The following is a 21,344-nucleotide window of genomic DNA, read 5'->3' on the forward strand; positions in this document are numbered from 1 at the left end:
GGCGGGTGACCTTTCCGGGGATTGAACCGTGGTCCGAAAACCGAAATGCACCCCATTGCACAGGAAAACGGTCAATCTCTGTCCAGCTGCTGGACAGCAAGGTTAGGTTAGAGTACTTCATTTACTTTCGTTTGGAAACTGAAGTAAATTTCGGTCCTGTGTTTTCAGAGTCTTGTGGTGCCATGTCTGAATAAAATCTTCTTGGTTTTCAAACTGCATCAAATCGAAGAAAATGCTCGAGCTTTCAATCGCTACCTTCGCCATCGTCATTAGGAGTAAAACTACTGTATACCTACGATAGCTGCGGCCCGCCGTGGGACTGAGTGACGTCAGTTGCCGCGGTGGGTTGCGCCACGTTCGAACCTGCCCCTCTCGCCCCCCCCCCCCCCCCCACCCTTACAGGTGTTAAGCATCCGTTGTTGCTAGTTTGTACTCCTGCTCTCTGTTAAAAGTGATGCTCTTCATTATAATATCAGCCGACTCTTTTGTAACGGAATTATGGTATGTAGACACATGAGCCAAGACTCTCGTGTTCTCAAGCTCGAGAATTTTATTCGAATTGACACGGCTTGAAAAGCGAGAAGATTTTATTCAACTATCGGTCCTGATTACATAATTATAGATTGGTCCTAATTACACAACTATATACTTAGAGCTACACAAGACTGCCTAGAATCGTAATACAGCTAAAAAATAGGCCATGTCATACAATAGGTGCTCTCCTGTTGGGAAAAAAATTCACAGTACCACTCGACACGAGTAGCAGATGTATTCAGATAATAACTGTACATAGAATGATCCCTTTACCCATTCCACTGCCCCCAAGAGATCACCTCGGTATAGCTGCCACAACTGTTGAAAACGACTAATTACACATCGAAATTTCCATGAGAGAAAGAACAGCACTCTTAAGCAACGAATCATAATGCAACACAAGTATCGATAATTGAGAAAATCGTTATAATAACACAACTACCACAAAAACTGACCCCAAACGATAGCACGAGGAGTGAGGGATGGCACCCGCATGTGTGTTCGCCTCGATGTGCGGTTACAGACTAATCAGCTTAAAGCCAGTCTTACCGCCCTCTTCCCACTCCTCATCCCTCACTCTCCTCGCTTTAGGTAGGGGTACAGGTTTGTTCTCTCCTCTCGTTGATGGTCCACAAAGAGATCCATCTGGTGGCAGTGATTTACTGTCTCTGCTCTGCGGAAATAAGTTGGACAAACACTCAAGAAGAGGACGCTTCCTGCAAGCCATTACAGGTATTTCTCGGAAAGACTCGACCTCCTGGAACAACAACGAAGTTCTGGAGAACTCTCCAGAATGCTTTTTCGCCACACAGGAAGCTCCGGACACACGGCCCATCGCCGCCAACCCGCCCCAGCAAGCACAGCAGCCGTAGCCAGAGGTTCAGCCTGTCCAGCCGAGCATACGGTCCGGGTGGTCCATGGGCCACAGAACAAAGCGATATAAATCACGGCTATCCCAAACAAAGACGACCGCATGTTGTTTGTCTAAACGTGCAGCTGCGACACTTTCCCCCTGTCGCTAGGGATTGCTTCCACGGGAGCCCAACGTTCTGCGAGAAACATTTCGGTGTAACAGTTGTACTTAACGCCAATGCACCACCTATAAACAGTATCTGTTAAAAAAAAAGACTGCGATGACAATAAAAAAGAACAGTGTTGCTTCCACGAAAATAGGGGCAGTCCATTGTCTTTTAGTTTGATGAGCCAAATATTGTTTGAGAACATTCATCATTTTCAGATCATAAATTGTTGTGCACAAGGGCATTATATCCATTTCAAATGATTGAATTATTAAAATAGAATGGCATCTACACAGTCATTCTTTTACGTTTGACTGCAGCGTACAGTTCTCTCTTTCTTTCTCTCTTTGTCTCTCTCTGTCTCTTTCTATTCTCTCTCTTTCTCTTCCCCCGACTCACCTTACTTTGTGACATCCAACGACGTGAAGAAGAAACTACAGCACTTCCACCGATTTCACGTGACCAAACTGCAGAGTGTGTATATTGCGATACATCTGACAGATGTATTAACTCATCTCACAACTGCTATACATGTCCACCCTGCGTAAAATCGAAAAACATTCACTTCTTTTCTGCGAAAACTGCCGATCACTGGAAAGAGTGTCCTCATAATTTCGAAACTTTCTTCGGTGTAAAGAAGAAGCGATAATTTAAACTCCAAAGAGAAAAACATACCTACTAACAAAATATGTTAAGAGCTTTCTTTCACTTTGATGGACAAAATTACATGGTTTGAGAGCGTTCCTGGCTTTCAAATCAGAGTCCATAAATAAGCTGTCATGCATGTGTGTATGACAAACATTTAGGGCGCTTGAACTAATATTACAGAAATCAACCACACACTATATCTGTTCACATATAAGGAAACACACAATAATTTTATGTTCGGTAACAACAAGACATAATTCAAGAGTACATTTTTACGCTTTGGCAGGTTCCATTTTACCAATGCAATGGCACAGCAAGCTGGTGCTTACAAAACATTAAAAAAGTCGTGAGAGCATGCCTTGTAATAGGATCTCATAACGTCACCTACTAGAGAATCCTATAACATTCCATCGATACATCGAAATCAAATACCGTCCGCATGCTGACATTTTACATTTTTGCTCTGTACCTCTACCGACATGTGTGTAAAATTTCTGTCACTCGTACTTGAAGAAGAAGACCACACCAAGCAGACCATCGTTCGCAATATCAGCAGATTGTTGTGTTGTAGTTTCGTCACAGAACAGTGTGTTTCATCCAGTCTACTCACACGTCGGAAAAATACTGTCATTCTCAATATTCCAAAACAAGCTAAAATTCCAGTGGTGGCTACCTTATAATTAGAGTTTGTGAAGTATGAAATAACACACAATAATGTGGATGATAACGAAAACAGTCATCATTCCACAAGAATAGATACAGTCGATTTCTGTTAGTGTTATGAGCAAAATCTATATAGTTTGGGAGCATCCCATGTGTTCAACTTACAAATTGTCATGCACCAGGGCATTACATTCACTTCAGGCCTATGAAATACTGATACAGATCAGCATCTATGCAGTCATTTATTACATTTGAGAGCATTCCTCTTCCTTACTTTGTAAGATCCAGAGTAGATAAAAAAATGCCTACAAACTATCTGCACCCAGACTTTAACCTCCCTTGCTTCTCCTTGTTATAGCATCTCCTAACGTCACCCTACAACATTTTACGGCATCTCTCTTCCGATATATCGAAAAACAAATCATCTCCCATAACCGTTCCGTAGATCACTTTCGCCCATCTACGCTTGTATGTGTGTGTGAGTGGCAAAGTTTGGTCACCTGTGCAAGAAAGAAGACCGTATCCAGCAGGCTATCACTCACAGTGCCAACGGCCTTGCTGCAGTGGTACCAACGGTTCCCGTCAGATCACCGAAGTTAAGCGCTGTCGGGCTGGGCTAGCACTTGGATGGGTGACCATCCGGTCTGCCGAGCGCTCTTGTGAGGCAAACTGAGTAGCTACTTGATTGATAAGTAGCGGCTCCGGTCTCGGAAACTGATATACGTTCGGGAGAACGGTGTGATCACCACATTTCCCTCCATATCCGCATTCATTGACGCCTATGGGCTGTGGATGACACGGCGGCCGGTCGGTACCTTTGGGCCTTGATGGCCTGTTCGGGAGGAGTTTAGTTTAGTTTAGTATCATTCACAATAGATGATTCTTGTGTTAACAGCAACATGTTAAAGATATCCCGGTGTTCCGCCTCGAAGAGGCGAAGAGCACTATGTCCTCCTATGAGACATCTACATCATCTCTGTTCCAGCGTTGACCGTTCCCAGAAGGTGCTGTTTACAACATCACTGGATAGTGGAAATAAAACGAGATACTGTTAGGAACGTCTCGAAAAACATGTTTGAAAGTTATAACCTCTACATTCACTCTCAAGTTCCAAAGCGACAAGTAGTAGATTTCCAGCGTTCCGCCAAGGCTCTCTCTGTGGTGTCAGTCAGTCATTATGTGGTAATCAACAGAGTACCAGGGGATAAATGGGATGGGAAAGACATCACATCGTCTATATGGGATGATGTACTGTAATCAGCACCACAATTGATAGCCCAATCAATTTTAGCAATTTGGCCAATTTTTCCGTAGTTTCAACGCCAACCAATAACACAGCAGAATGCTTCCAAATTTCTGTATCATTGCTAAACCACGCCTCCACTGCTCTGCGAGTACTATATACTAGACTGAAAATGCAGATAGATGACTGTGCAGTACGTCCGTTCGGTAATATACACCAAAAAATACCAGACAGCGTTCTATGCCGATACAGTTAGGCTTTCTCTTATGTCTAGCACATTGATCACAGTGCGGAATTTATGATTACGACTGGCCATCTTTCACTTTGTGGATGAGAGTCACAGATTATTCTCACATTGAAACATCTCCCCAGATTGTCCTTGACCATCCCTCCCTGCAATACTGTCACGAATTTAATCTGCAACGGACCAGAAGTTTGAGGGTACTAAACCTGCTACATTCTACGTTTCGTGAAGGAACAGGGCTAGCTGAGTCCGTAGGTGCTGCTCAGCGAAGGCTGTTCATCACCAGTCTTACTGACGGAAATCATCCAATACACATCATACCTCCACATGAGTACATGTCGAGGAGGTCAGCACACATTATTGGTCCAATGTAGATACGAAAGTGATGTGGTGATACAATAGACAGTTAAGAAGAATCGTGTGGTTTATGGGTGATGGAGCTCCAGACGCATGAACTTTGGAACATCAACTGTGCTATCAATTCTGGAGTATTAATCCAGTGTCCGGAGTCAGTACCAACAAAGTTCCACCAAGAGAAAAATGATTGTAGAGCAAGCATAAACACATGCACTCATAAGGCTACACTATAATGTTAAAGCCATATCGTTTCTACACTACAGTGACAAACTTTAAGATTATAAAAGTGCTATTCTGGTGACCTAGGAAGGCACTGAGCTGCTCGTCACTATGAGTGTATCGTCAGTGTACATCCGTCGTTCAAACTGCTTATAGCGCAACCAGAATAAAGTCGGGGGACTGCTGTTCTGTCACTTAGGAAACTGACGGATTTTATACGTCTTTTTAAGTCGGAAACGTACATACCCTCAATCACATACAATCAGTCATGCTTGCTAGTAGTAGTAGCAGTAGTGGTTTTGAAGGATGCAGCCATGCCTCTCTAGGAAATAGAGTGAGGAGAAACGGCACGAAAAGTTTCGTTAGTTGATACGTTGTTACCACCTACGCTGTACGAAAATCCCAGCGACTAATTTATGAGGGAGTGAGCACCAGAATCAGTAGCCAAATGAGATGAAACAGTCTTACTGCGGTTTACATTAATTCACCGTGGCTCTGGTAGCCTTTCTCTTGCACACAAATGGTCTGATGTTACGTAGTTTTGCTCATGTGTAGGATAGCATAGCAATTTCGTCCTAATATCACGACGCTACAGTGTCGCTTCCTCACATTATTAGTGCAGATATGTGTGGTATCAGCCCACACTCCTACAGAACATTCTAGAAAACGGCTTATGTCTTCTGTGCTAGATGTCTGTAGGATGGAGGTAGGTAGTCCTTCGCGAGTATTATATGCACGAGATAGAAAAGCGCATTTGTCGGACGGCGTAGTATAGCACTGTGCTCGAATGAACCCACTGTCTTACAACCATAGACCCGACAGATGCAGTACATTTGCCCTATTTTCTGTACGTTCTGTCCATACATGCAGCTGATGGCTCCTATGGTCCAAGCGAGGCCTGAGATAGAGTTGGAATGTGGATCACTCAGTGGCTAGAGATGGATCCACAATGCGTTACGTCATGGACAGGGTTTAAAGGTCAATCCACCATGCACTAAGTCCAGAACAGTGTCTAGAGGAGGATCCGCAGTGCGCTGCGTCTAGGATTGGGTTCGAAGGTGGGTCCACTAGTGAGAGGATTGCGTCAGGCTTATGGTAGTCATCCACGACACATACAAACACACACACACACACACACACACACACACACAGACGTATCGAACATAGAGCAAATGCACTGCATCTGTAGAATTTATGGTTGTAAGTGACAGGGCGGATTAGAGTACAGTGCTACACTATACAGTCCGATGTATGGTATTATATTTTGGGGTAACTCTTTCCTCTCTCAAAAGATATCTTTGGCTCAGAAACACGCGGTTCGGGCAATAAGTGGTGCAAGTTTGCGAGCCTCTTGTCGACCCCTGTTCATTAGTCTGGGTGTTCTAACTCTGGCCTCTCAATATATATATATATATATATATATATATATATATATATATATATATATATATATATATATATTCTTAACTGTCGCTTCTTGTTAACAATATCAGCTTGTTCCCCAGAATTAGCCGCTCGCACTCAGTTACCACTAGGCAGAAATCCAATCTGCATTTGGATTGCACTCTCTTGAGTCTTGTGCAGAAAGGTGTCCATTATACTGCTGCACCCATTTTCAATAAGCTACCACAAGAATTTAAAAATCTTAGCAGTAATCCAAGCGCTTCCTTATCGATAATTATGAGTTTCCTCGTGGGGCACTGCTTCTATTCTGTAGAGGAGTTCCTTGAAAAATTAAGCTGATTCCTCTGTTATATTGTTGATTGCCTATTCGTAAACTTATGGCTTCCCTTTTTTGGGTTCTTAAACATTTTATTTTATCTCTTATTACTTTCTTATTGTAACTTCATGTACTGACACGTTCCATGACCTTGGAGAGTTGTTCCTCAATTTGGACCTACAGAACTAGACGTGTAAAATAAAATAAAATATATAAAATATATAAAATAATGCGCAGTTCTATCTGGTACACAATACTCACGAAGCACTGTCTCCCTCCATCTAAAGGACATCTATCTCACAAGTAGCAGAAATCATATGAACATGTGCCATCATCGTGGCACATGTGATAGGCGCAGCAGGATTCCTTGGTTTATTGTTATTGGAGAATGTGGACAATTCTGTTACAAAATATTGGTAATATAACTTGTATCACTGATGTTACGCTCTTTAGCAGGAGGAAGGTAAATGTGCTCACACCCGTTTCAGAATCGTTTTGCGTAGAGTATTTCACCATTTACCGGTTTGTAGTACTGTCGAAAATAATGTAAAAGTGGTTGAAATCGAGACTTAGCGATAGGTTGAAAGGTGGTTACACTGAGCCACAGCGCCAGAGATCGCTAGAGAGCATTGTTCCGCCGCCTCCACTGGCGGTGATTATTGAGATGTCGTAGTGGGCAGTGCTTGGGGAGAGCTCGTAGTAGTCAGTTCGTGTTCAGATGTGCTAGTAGAGAGTGCTTGCTGAGATGTGATACTGAAAAGTTCTTGTTGAGATGTGGTAATAGCGAGTCGGTGTGGAGATATATTGTAATGATTAGAGTGATTTTGGTCAATATATGAAGGTAACGAAACTTGATTTATTTTTCATTATTTCCATGTTTTAAATAATGCGTCATTACAGGTTCAGTCAACAAAGCATCTGGCTTGTGTTCTTGTATTAGAGTGTAATTCTGGTTTTCTTGAGTAATTATGGTATTTCTATTTTCTTTAATTAATTCAGTATAAATGATATTTAAAATTTCTTGTGTTGTTGAAGAAGAACCATGCCAGATGCGTACGTTGAGTCATACTTCCACACACAGAACAGTTACACTTGTGCTTTGGTTTCGTAGGTTTTATAGTTGCTGGGGACTTAATTAATTAATTGTGTTAATGAAAATTTCCATTTCATTCTTTGTTATTGTTCTATGCAGTCAGATAGCGTAATAATACTAGCCAGGGCCAACCGTTACGAGACTTCGTAATCGGACAAACAGCTACAAAAAATTAAAATTATTTGCACTTTATTTTAATTAAGCCCCCATGCACGTGGCGACCCTGCCAGGATCGTCCCTTGGAATTCTTCTGATTGTAAAAATAGTAGACAGTAGTATTGTTGTAGTAATTTGTAATTTAGTAATTGTAGTCTATTTTGCATGTGTAGATTTGGTAACTGTCATTCTTCTAATGGTATTTTTTTTTCTCTGAATTTGATTGTTGTCTTGTATACGCGTTTGACGATTTAGTGCAATTATTTCAATTGTTCGTTAATCGTGTTTGAGGGAAACATTTCGAGTGAATGGTATTGTTGGAGATAAAGAGTCATTGTGTATAATTTCCGTACAGTGACGAGTTTTGTATGTTTTGTAAATGATTACGCGATCAATGAAAAAGGCGAAAATGATGGATAGTGAGAATGACGAAATTGTTAACATGGCGAACTCGCCAACAGAGGAAAACAGTATGATGGATAATGAAGTGGAATACAATGTAATAAGTCGGGAAAATAGTCCGGAACCATTTCAAAATTTTTCTCAATCAGAAAATTCACAGAATCCGAGATTAACGACAGAAGATTCTGAAATAGTATCGAACACAGACAGCTTTACAGCTATGACGAAAGAAGTTGGTTTCGCGGGAAATGTTAGGGGCGAAAAGAATTTCGAACCGGCTATTATGGAGCAGTTGATGGGTGCAATATTAAATTTGGGATCTCGGTTAGACTCACAAATAGGAACAATTAAAACTGAGCTGGGAACAATGGCATCACAGTTACGATCTGAATTTAAAACAGAGATGGGAACTTTGGCAACACGGTTAGACTCACAAATGGAAACACGGATGGGAACAATGGAAACACGGTTTGGATCTGAATTAAAAACTGAGATGGGAACAATGGAAACACGGTTAGATTCACGAATAGGGACATGTTTCAAAAATATGAAAGATTAATTAAAGAAAGAAATCAGAGAAGAAGTACAACCGATTTTGAATGTTCACAATAATAGATTAATTGCAGTAGAGATTAGACAAAGGGAACAGGATAGAGAACAGGAGGAAAGAGATCGCGTGATAGTACAAAAATTTTCAGAGTTAAATTTACAACGTGCACACGATAAGGAAGAAATATTTGAGAGAATCGAGGAATCCGTACCAAATGACAGAATAAATAACCTAACACAACAATATGGACAGTTAACTACCAAATGTGTCAATACTGAAACCCGAGTCGCGACACTTACGGAAGACGTAAGTAAACAGAAAGAAAAAATAGGTGACTTATCGGAAAGAGTTGAGGAGATTTCAGATAAATTGACAAATCTTAGTTTACATGGGGACAGAGATTCGGATGATACAGCTCCATTACCATTTGCAGAGACCGAAGAGTACCAGAACATAAATAAACATGTTGACAATCAGGGAAAATTTAATGAACGCGTTAAAAGGGAATTTGAGGCATTAAAAAAGCAAGTCAAACAAATTGAAGGCGAAATCGTAGGAAAAGACGGCAAAAGAAATTTAGAATCACAGATACCAGAGGGGTTTGAAGAAGATAATTTGTTTCATTTACTGGACGCAACAAGAGAGCGCCAGGCGCGCGAACTTGACAATAATCGACATTCAAACTGGGACAGACGCGGTAGGTCTTTGTCGCCACGAGGCGAAAACTTTGACTATAAACACTTTTTGACTGTTCGGAAATTTAAAATCTTCCGCAATTCTAAGAATGACATACATCCATGTGCATGGTTAGATCAATTTATGTACGCACTCCCACCAAATTGGCCACTAAGTCACAAACTGGAATTTATGTGTGGATATTTAGAAAACGAACCGGCGACGCGGATGCGCGCACTCATTAGAGATTGTAATAATCTGAATGATTTTTATCATGCATTTCTATCGGCATATTGGTCCGAAAGCACGCAAGACAGAGTCAAACAGTCTGAGTTCCGCACGCCAGCGGAATATTTTGAGGACATGATTCGAAAGAATCAGTTCCTTTCCAACCCTTATAGCCCGACTGAATTAATTCGCATTTGTTTAACTAAGCTGCCACAATCCATAAGACAAATTGCTTTAGCTGGAAGATGTAAAGACGACATCGAGACTTTTAAGACTTTATTGCAAGAACTTGAGTATGACAACGACGACGGGACTTCTTGTAACTTTTTCAGTAACAGTAATTACGATAGATTTTCAGAGAAAAGGGATAGTGATCGGAACGGGCGTTATATGGGTAATTTTGAGAATGACAGACGTAACAGACAGGACAATAGATACCAGCCCTATGAAAATAACAGACGTTCTAACAGAAATTACACAGACAATTATAATAACGGTAATTCTTACCGGAATGATCAATCATACGGAAACAGTAATCGGTATCATCAAGACAGAAATTATTCATACAATAATAGAAACTCTTACTACAGAAATAACCAGGGTAGTAGGCCTAACAATAATTTCAGAAGTGACAGTCGAAATTATACAAGAAGTAGTTATGCAGACAGAGAGGAAAACAGAAATTTTAATAACAGACACAACCAAGAATTTGCATCTAACAGACAGGAAGGACCTAATTGGCATCCTCCGCGTGACAGAAATTCAGAGAGACAAGTGGAAATAGTAGAAATTGATCCGCGAAATGTCGGGAATAATCAAAGACGTGACGCAAACAATCGACAATGACTAGCAGCTTCGGCTTCTGGCAGCAATATAGACGGTTCAGAAAGTAATGACACTACAACTTTACACTACGTACGCCTGGAAGATATTTTGCTAGGCGAAAAGGAAAATAATGTAGACGCATTTTTACATCCTGTTATTGAAGTATGTGTGGGTAAGAATAAGTTCACTGCAGTTTTCGATTCTGGGAGCCCATTGAACGTCATTAGTGAATCAGTTTTTCGTATATGTGAAGGAACTATTGCCTGTCCTGTGTTACCTATTTCTAAAACTACAATTCGAGGAGCGATTTCTGGAAAAGGTGTGGAAGTTAAACAACAGACCAACCTAAATTTCATTTGTCAAGGATACGAATTGTCTGCTAATTTTATTATTGTTCCATTACTCAGTACACAGATTATATTAGGTATGGAGTTTCTTAACACACATAAGGCAATTTTGAACTTTAAAGAAGGAAGTGTGAATTTGACTGTTGCCGGAATGCCGAAATGTTTGAAATTTTTCGAGTGTTTAGCAAGATCTGAATCAGATACAAAATGTTTAAGGTTTCTTACTTCTGATGTTTTCGTTGAGCATTATGACGACAGTGTGTTTATTCATGACAATGACAATAGATACAGAGACGCGATGGAGGATATAATTAGTAGCGAAGGATTAATTAATGAAAAGGTTAAAAAAGCTGAAGTGCCAGATGACTTTGCAAGAGAAGAGCTGCACCACATTTTGACTTCACATGCTACAGTGTTTAGTCATCACACAGGAACTATACAAGGCTTACAATATTTATTTAAAGTAAAAGAACACACACCATTTCGCGGGAAAACGTACGCTATTCCTTTGGCTTACAGAGACAAGGTTAAGAATGAACTTCAATACATGTTAGATCAGGGCATTATTGAGCCAGCAGTCAGCCCTTATACCAGCCCATTACACGTTGTTCTTAAAAAGGATGGGTCAATTCGTTTGGTTCTGGAGTCCAGACAGATAAATAATATTATTATTCCTGAAACTGACCGTCCACAAAATTTAGATGAACTTCTTCAACATTTCCATGGAATTAGAGTTTTATCCACGATTGATATGCGCGCAAGTTTTTGGCAAATAGAACTCCACCCTGATTGTAGAAAATATACTGCCTTTTTAGCCTTTGGTAACTGTTACCAGTTTCGGAAATTACCGTTTGGACTTACTGTATCTTCAGCAGCATTCATTCGTAGCTTAAATGAAATTTTACCTGTTTATCTACGTGACAATATTACTTCATATGTTGACGATATTCTTATTGCTAAACGTTCTTGGAGTGAGCATAACAAAATTTTGGATTCATTATTACGTATTTTTGCACGAGTTGGCATGACAGTGAACTTGGAAAAATCTGAATTTGGTCGTTCTCAGGTGAAATTTCTCGGTCACATTATTTCTACAGAAGGTATTCTTCCTGATCCAGAAAAACTAGACGCTATTCGTAATTATGCTGTTCCTACCACAAAACGTGATGTTCGTAGTTTCCTTGGTGTCTGTAATTTTCTTAGACGCTTTGTTAGATTGGACAATTTGGCCACACCTCGTTTATGTGAACTATCTGGAAAGAATTCTAATTGGTGTTGGGATGAGGAAGCTCAATCAGAATTTGAACAACTTCGTGACGCTTTAGTTGCTGCTCCACTTCTTTCACATCCGGATTTATCTAAAGATTTTTGTTTGGAGACGGACTCATCATACAAAGGCCTAGGTGCACATTTATTTCAAGAGATAGAAGAAAACGGCGTTGTAGTACAGAAGACTATTGCATTTGGAAGTCGTGTTCTCTCTAAATCCGAAAAGAATTATTCGATTACGGACCTTGAAGCTTTGGCTGTTGTTTGGGCTTTCACAAAATTTCGCACATTTTTGTTTGGTAGACATACTAAGGTTTACACTGATCATCGAGCTTTGGAATTTCTTATGTCGACAAAATTAACTCATGGCAGATTGTCACGATGGGCGCTGTATCTACAGGAATTTGATTTTAGTATTGTTTACATACAGGGATCTTCAAATATTGTTGCTGATGCTTTATCACGTGCACCTATGGGTTTGAAACAAAGTGCTGAAGAGGACTGCAAAGAAAACCATTATTGTTTGATGTACATTCAAGGTATTGCGTTTGAGAACTTTATTTCGTCTTCGCTCCAGGACATCACTAAGGAGCAAAATAAGGATCCAATCTGGAAGGACATTAAGGAGAAGTGGAGGAGAAAGGAAAGCGTAGCGATTAGACAGCATTATTTAGTTCGCAATGACATTCTTTTCAAACGAAAATCGGTCGACAACTCTGTTTGGTTAGTTTGTATTCCTGATGAGTGGGTCAATAAATTGATTTGGTACACACATTTTAGTTATGCGCACTTTGGTCCCAGAAAATGCTTTCATAAATTACGAGAAAATTGCTACTTCAGTAATATGGAAAAACGTATTCGATCTGTTCTTGCCAAATGCAAATTATGTCAAAAGGCTAAGCCGCCAACAATTTCTCACAGAGCACCGTTGTTTCCTATCATTCCAGCGAAATTAAAGGAGATGGCTGCAGTTGATTTGTTCGGTCCAGTGGTTCGATCTACTAATGGTTTTGCGTACATTTTTGTAGCAGTGGAATTGACATCAAAATATGTGTGTTTTACACCTTTACGCAAAGCAACAGCTCGTTCAGTATCTAACGCTTTCATAAACATTTTCTTAAAGAAGTTGGTCATGTTGATAAGGTTATATCAGATAATGGATCACAGTTTCGCTCTAAAATTTGGCTTCGTACTCTACGGCGTCGTAAGATTAAACCAATTTTTATTTCACTTTTTCACTCTCAATCTAACGCTTCAGAGAGATGGATGAAGGAAATCAATAAATTGTGCCGTCTTTATTGTCATCAGAATCACAGAACTTGGGATCAGTATCTTCATATTTTTCAAAACATTCTGAATGAACTTCCTAATGACTCAACTTCTTTACCGCCTCTATTGATATTAAAAAATAAAGTACCAACAAATCGCATTTCTGAAATCGTTCCTTTTCCGCCCACACGGAAACTGCGGCATTCTGAAGTTGTCAACCTGGCTCTACGAAATATTGCATCTGCGGCTGCTAGAAGAGAGAAATCAGCGAAACGTCCTGGTCGTTTAAAAATCTTGTCAGTTGGTCAAAAGGTATTAATTAAGTCTCACCGTTTGTCTCACAGAGGAAAAGGCTTGTGTCGCAAATTTTTTCTGCTTTATAACGGTCCATATAGAGTTCGCAAAATTATTCATGATAACACTGTTGAAGTAGAAACTCTTAAATCTCGGCGCTCTAAGGGAATACATCATATATCGAACGTAAAAATTTTTGTGGAATGACATACTTTAGAGAAACTAACAGCTACATGTAAACATGCGGAGAGTACAAGGATACCGCGCCGTGTTCCGGCGGCGGCAGATACTCAAAGCAACAGTCAGTCTGCGCGCCGCACAAGGCAGTCGTTGACCGCAAACAATTACTTCCTACGTCACGCGTCTACAGCTGATCAAGCGTTCAGTGCGAATGCACTGACAGACGTAAACAAATACACAGTCTAATTTCTCAGATTAAATTCAGTATAAAGCTATGGTGACTTTATAAATTATGTTATTAACGTTCAGTATTTTTCAGGATACGGTTGTATAAAATATTTAAGACCTTCAGGTAAATTCTGTGCGTGTCCGACGTTAAGACGACTTGCTATGGAGAAAATTTCAGGAAGAATGTAATTTCAAAGAAAAAAGTAATAAACTAAAAAAGGGTAACTATTAATTGAGTTTATTTTTCAGGTAACATATTTCCACTTAGGTACGTACTTTAGACGTAATTTGCTGCTTGCGATTACGTGACTCATACTTTGTGCTAATTTCATGTTCTATGAATTTACTTGTGATGCGACGTGCTTGTGTACATTTGCTGATTTTGACAATTATTGATTAATGAACAGTGTTGTTACTTATGTATATTATGCATCGCTTGGCTGCTATGCCTTTTCACTGATGTCATATTTTTTTATTATGTGCCTGCTGTGTTTATTTATTTAAATTGTAATTGTCAACTGATTAATTGTGCTGACGGTGGTTATGTATGTAAGTTATACTTTGTGATTTATCTGCTTGCGCCTTCATGTTTACTTATTAAGATTACGTATGAACATTTAGTTGCTTATGCTGATATGGTGATAATGGCCTGTTTATTATGTAAGATACATATTTGCTGCTTTGCGTATGGATTGTATATTAACACATTTCCTTTTGTTGTCATAACTACTCTTCAATTTAGAATATAGCAATGCTGATGTACAGTGTACGAACATAGAGTTTAGGTTACACTGTGGTATTAATTATAGATTGTTCGCTTGGCAGAGCCTCGTTATAGGGATTGTGCTGCATCCACTTGTTGACATTCTGTTCTCTACTGGTATATTTACTCGCTATTGCATGTTTTGCTTACGCTCAGTGCCTGATATTTTTAAGATATGAAAATGAACTGCTATAATTCGACGAACGACATTAGTACGAGAAACTTCATAGAAGTCACATGAGCTGGAGGTTTTATGGAAGCTGTATAAATTTATGCTAATAGGAAGGAAGCTAACGACATGACATACCAACACTAGGTTAGACCATTGACAGTTATTACACTGCATTCTTCGTGAGCAATTGAAATAGGAAGTGACACTTGACACAAGAAATACTCCACATGTTTGCTTCTGTTTGCCATAATTCTTGAAGTGGTGTACACACTGTGAAATATTATGATCATTCACACTCCGTAATCGTAATTAATTACTGAGAGTTATTCGAACTAAGTCTGTTAGAGGTCATGTACGCATTTCTTTTATTTAATGATGGACAAGGTAAACAAAATGTATCTTATAATTTATAATGAGTAGAAGATTTGGATCAGATGGATTACACGAGAGGTTGTGTGTTGACATTGTGTCTTCGGATTGTATGAGATGATGAATTGAGGTTTGCATTAGAATTTTGTCTGCACTTGTTCGAGGAGACTGACTAGAGGGAAGAGTTGTTATGGAAGTGAAATGATATTGGCAATGAGGTTATATGTATCAACGTATTGAAGAGGTATTATAGAGGTATTGAGATTATGTGAAGTTGATGATTATTGGAGTTTTCGTGGACAAGAGGTAAGGTAAATGATATTGATGATAAGGTTTATATGTATCGACGTATTGAAGAGGTATTAGTGAAGTATTGAGATTATGTGATGCTGATGATTATTGGAGTTTTGGTGGATAAGAGGTAAAGTAAGTGAGGAGCATATTTTTTTTGTTGGTCCATATGGAACTAGGAGGATGAAGATGGCAGACTAGAACACTCAAGTAGAAGGAAGATTGTCTACACACACACTTTGTCAAATCACAAAGCAGTATATACTTTTTTTTGAGAGAGGAAGCATTTGCATATCTTGGTACACTGACAGTTGTTCAGCAACCGTACATTTTGATCTGGCTTGGCAAACATTGGTCTTGACATGATGACTATGACGTTGACTTAACTATTATTGACTGTTATACATTGCTGCCACTACTACTTGGTACACATGATGAACATCAAATCTTGGACAGAGTTACATTTACACAGTTAACACTATTCAATTACACAGTAGTACTTAATGTGGATGAAAGATGAGTGAGTGTGTTTTGTGTGTTTTCCTTTCCTAATCCTACCCACCTATCTCCTAAATATTATTTTATTTGTTGGTAGTGGCTTGCACTGACACCCATAAATGTTATAGGTTTACTGGTATTTGTGTATTGTAATAGTTAATAGGACAATTATCTGATATCATTTGTGTGTTTGTTATGATTTGTATGTTTAGTGTAAAAGCATTGTATGTGTATTCAAACTATTGTTCATGCCTGAACTGTCTGATTAGTGATGGTGCTGCACTTTTCAACATTATGCGTGACATTTAGTCATGTTTAATTTCTGCTGATGAACTGTGTGATCAGTGATTGTAAAAAATCTGTTACTTGTACCTTTTCTACATGATTGGTGCCGCTAGGACATGTTTAATTTCTGCTTATAAACTCTGATGAACAGTGTGATCAGTGCTAGTGAATTTTATGGAACTGCTTCTGCTGAGAAATGTGACTTGTTGATGTCTGCACCTGCTCAACATTGCTGGGTGCCACTGATGGACTGTTTCTACTGAAAAGATGTCACCTGTTGATATCTGTACCTGCTCAACATTGCTGGTGCCACTAATGGAACTGCTTCTACTGAAATGGTGTTACTTGTTGATGTCTGCACCTGCTCAACATTGCTGGGTACCACTGATGGACTGCTTCTACTGAAATGGTGTTACTTGTTGATGTCTGCACCTGCTCAACATTGCTAGGTGCCACTGATGGACTGCTTCTACTGAAATGATGTCACTTGTTGGTGTCTGCACCTGCTCAACATTGCTGGTGCCACTAATGGAACTGCTTATACTGAAATGGTGTTACTTGTTGGTGTCTGCACCTATTCAACATTACTGGGTGCCACTGATGGACTGCTTCTACTGAAATGACGTCACTTGTTGGTGTCTGCACCTGTTTAACATTACTGGGTGTCACTGATGGACTGTTTCTACTAAAAAAATTTCACTTGTTGGTTTTTGCACCTGTTGACCATTGCTGGGTGCTACTGCTGGAACTGTCAACTGCTTATTCTTGGGCTATGGAAAGCGTTTATGTGAATATTTGTATAAACTGATTTTTTGTGTATTACTGTTTGTGAAAAGTTATGAGACTCTTACCTGCACATATTCGTCATTGCTGACGCTATTGATTGAATTGTTTAACCACATAATACTTGTGTAAACTATTATGTAAAGTCACATGTATGAAAGAATTTGTATTGCTTACTGTATTCTATATAATAGGTTATTGAAAGGTCAGTGCAAAGCCAAAATTTTATCTAGTTATATGATATTTACGTATTAATATTATCTTTTATTTTTGTCTGTATTTTTTTTGACGAATTTGGTGGTATTTTCACCACCAATGCTGGCAAAAATACCATCAAATTCTAGCCGTGGAGGAAGGGCATATGAAAGGTGGCTACACTGAGCCACAGCGCCAGAGATCGCTAGAGAGCATGCTCCGCCGCCTCCACTGGCGGTGATTATTGAGATGTCGTAGTGGGCAGTGCTTGGGGAGAGCTCGTAGTAGTCAGTTCATGTTCAGATGTGCTAGTAGAGAGTGCTTGCTGAGATGTGATACTGAAAAGTTCTTGTTGAGATGTGGTAATAGCGAGTCGGTGTGGAGATATATTGTAATGATTAGAGTGATTTTGGTCAATATATGAAGGTAACGAAACTTGATTTATTTTTCATTATTTCCATGTTTTAAATAATGCGTCATTACAGGTTCAGTCAACAAAGCATCTGGCTTGTGTTCTTGTATTAGAGTGTAATTCTGGTTTTCTTGAGTAATTATGGTATTTCTATTTTCTTTAATTAATTCAGTATAAATGATATTTAAAATTTCTTGTGTTGTTGTAGAAGAACCGTGCCAGATGCGTACGTTGAGTCATACTTCCACACACAGAACAGTTACACTTGTGCTTTGGTTTCGTAGGTTTTATAGTTGCTGGGGAGTTAATTAATTAATTGTGTTAATGAAAATTTCCATTTCATTCTTTGTTATTGTTCTATGCAGTCAGATAGCGTAATAATACTAGTCAGGGCCAACCGTTACGAGACTTCGTAATCGGACAAACAGCTACAAAAAATTAAAATTATTTGCACTTTATTTTAATTAAGCCCCCATGCAAGGTAATATGTATGCAGAATCTCTATGTGTATGTGCTGTGCTGTCTGCGGTGGACGGATGTGGTTCGAATGCATAACTTGCTGTTTGTCTATACTTACGCTGCCTGGGAGACGCACCGTAGGTAGGGAGAAGGGAAACTGTTGAAGTCCGGGATCCGAAGTACGGTCTACAAACTGTCAACAAACTAATAACTTTGAACCGTGAAAATTACTTTCAAAATCTTTTCTTAAAGAATTTACTTTATTTACTAGCGATTCATCAAGAACATTAACACATTTAATCACACTAGGTGAGCGTGGAAGAAGTTGCCAGGAAGTAACTGATGGAAAATGGAATTACTTTTAACAAATGTGAATTTTATTCCTTAAAGCTTTTTCAAAAACAGATTTAAAATTGTAAGCAGAAAAGCACCCTCTAAATATCAAGCTACAATTTTATTTAGAGGCAGAAAGAACAATATTAACAGGAGGAGCCTTCGGGCTGAGAAGCTTGCCCGCTCCTTTTCAACACGGCCGTAGGTATGACCGCTCACAACAACCTCTGAAAGAGTACACTGGTGCAAATCTGCAACACACCAGATCACTTTAAAGAAAAAAGATTAACAACTCATAGAAACATGTAAACTATGCACCCCGTAAGAGGGATGTAAATGGTACAACACTCAAATTATTTGTCACCGAAAGTGCAATTTTTTTAAAAGACCCTTACGGTGGAAGGGTGGCAACCTTTTAACCTAAAATGAATATTTAAATAAAAACCATAAAATGCAGACTTACATAAAATGTACAACATGCTCTAGTTTACACATATATCACCTCGCAAGATGATAGGCATGATAAAAACATATTTCAAGAATTCGGCCTTTAAGCAATAAATTCGTTAACACCGAATCCGACAAACATGACAGAGTCAGCTATTAACGTACGGCAGACCGACAGACAGAGAGACAGACACTAAATGCCTAACAAATGCGGACGGGAGACAGACGAGCAAGCTGGGGACGAGAGACTGACCAAGTAGAATTTAACAAGTAAATAAAACAACATATCTCCAATCACATAACTTCTAATAAACTGCGATTTCTGGCGAAGACCTGGCGCAACACCCCCTACGCTCTCCCGAACCGTCCGCTGCCAGCCGCTTCAACGGACGCACGTAGGCACGCCGATCTCCCGTCTCACGGCGTCGCAGCTCGCCCCGGCTAGCCCGATGTCGTGGTTTCGCTCCTGTTGCTCTCGTGTGAACCGCGAAGCCTCTATCCCTTTCTATCCGGTGCAGCCCACTGGACTCACGTGGGGACCTCACATGCGCCGACGCTCAAGGCGGACAAGTCATCTCGTGTCAGTACGCGACCGAATAACCGACCGATCCAACCGCCAATGACCGTTGTCCGAGCAACTCGAGCAGACTGGCGGCCTAACGCGCAGACTCAGATGCAGGAACTCAGCCCCGACCGGGCGACCACTAGCTGAGATCTGTTACTGGCGGACTGGCAAGACTCTCATTTTGCCGGCTTTAAAGTTTGATCCAAACGACAGACATACTGGTACTCCAGATGGCAGACCGACATTGGCTAAGCGATCACTCGGTCGGACCCACCCCTGCAGAGGAAACATGCCCTCAGGCTACCCGACATCCCTGCCCCGGGAAGAGACCGACCTACCGATCAATCCAACCGCCAGTGTCCATTGCCTGAACAGACTCGAACAGACCGGCGTCCTAACACATACTAGCACTCCGGACGATAGACAGACACTGACTACCCCCACACCGAGCCGGCTGACCAACTGACCGACTCGCCGAGACTGACAGACTGCCCCCAGACTCACTCCGACTGACCGACTCAGACTGACCAACTGCCGAGCTCACAGCGCCCCTCAAATGCTCGTGAATAGGCAATCTTTCCCCTTTCCCACCAGAGGGAGACACCAGAGCTGCCATTTCCACATCGGCGCCACCGCCAGAAACGGAGGGCGACTGCTTCACACAACGCGCTGCGGCGCGCTCTTCAAAACAGCAATTTTTACTACGGCTCAACCTTATTGCTAGGGTAAATAAAAATACCCTAAATTTACAGGTTGTAGATATCATGACAGAGCTGGACAGTATAAACAGAAGTACCGAAGCCCATCTGGCGAGCAATAAAAGTAAGTACTTACGGGGCTCCGGAAAGGCTCAAAATCATGAAAAGTTCAAGTTTTACTTTTTTGCGTTTTCTGAATCTGCAGACTATTACCTTTTAATAGATGTATAATTTATTCAATTCCGAAGACTACAACTATTTTTAAATTTTTTTTTGAAATGTGTTCTACATGGGCGTGACCCACTGTGGCGCTGTTAAACTGCTGTCAAATGGTGTTATTATTAACGTCCGTGTTCATCAGGTACATTTTTGTGATGTGAGATAAAGTATGTGTTGTGGCTAACCTGTGATGGTTCAATATATATCGCTGGTGTGATTGTCGATTGTTTAATGTTTATTTACTCTGTCGTTATCTCGAAAATATTCGTAATTAATTCTGTTTCTTGAGTCTCTGTTTTGTTGAAGTATAATAATGAGTAAAAGTAAAGTTATTAGAAATCCTCTGAAGGCTTTTAAGAAAAGGAGAAATGTTGGAAAGCCAAAGGTATGTGTTATTACTGTAAACAATAAAGACGATGAAAATCCCCAACATAGCTTGTGTCCCAAAGAAGAAGACAGTTGGTGTAAATATAACAAAGGATTGCTAACTGGTGAAGTGTACACTCATAAGCATAGTCTGCCTCATGCAATAATGGAGGTGATAAAACCTATTTTCACAGACTTAGCAGCACCTGAACTGTTGAAAAAGTGTATTCACGGAAAAACTCAAAACCCCAATGAAAGTGTAAACAGTGTTATATGGTCGAGAATCCCCAAGACTGTATTTGTTGGAATAGAAACACTTCACTTTG

Source organism: Schistocerca nitens, chromosome 8 (genome assembly GCF_023898315.1).
Source record: "Schistocerca nitens isolate TAMUIC-IGC-003100 chromosome 8, iqSchNite1.1, whole genome shotgun sequence".
NCBI classification, from domain to species: Eukaryota; Metazoa; Arthropoda; class Insecta; order Orthoptera; family Acrididae; genus Schistocerca; species Schistocerca nitens.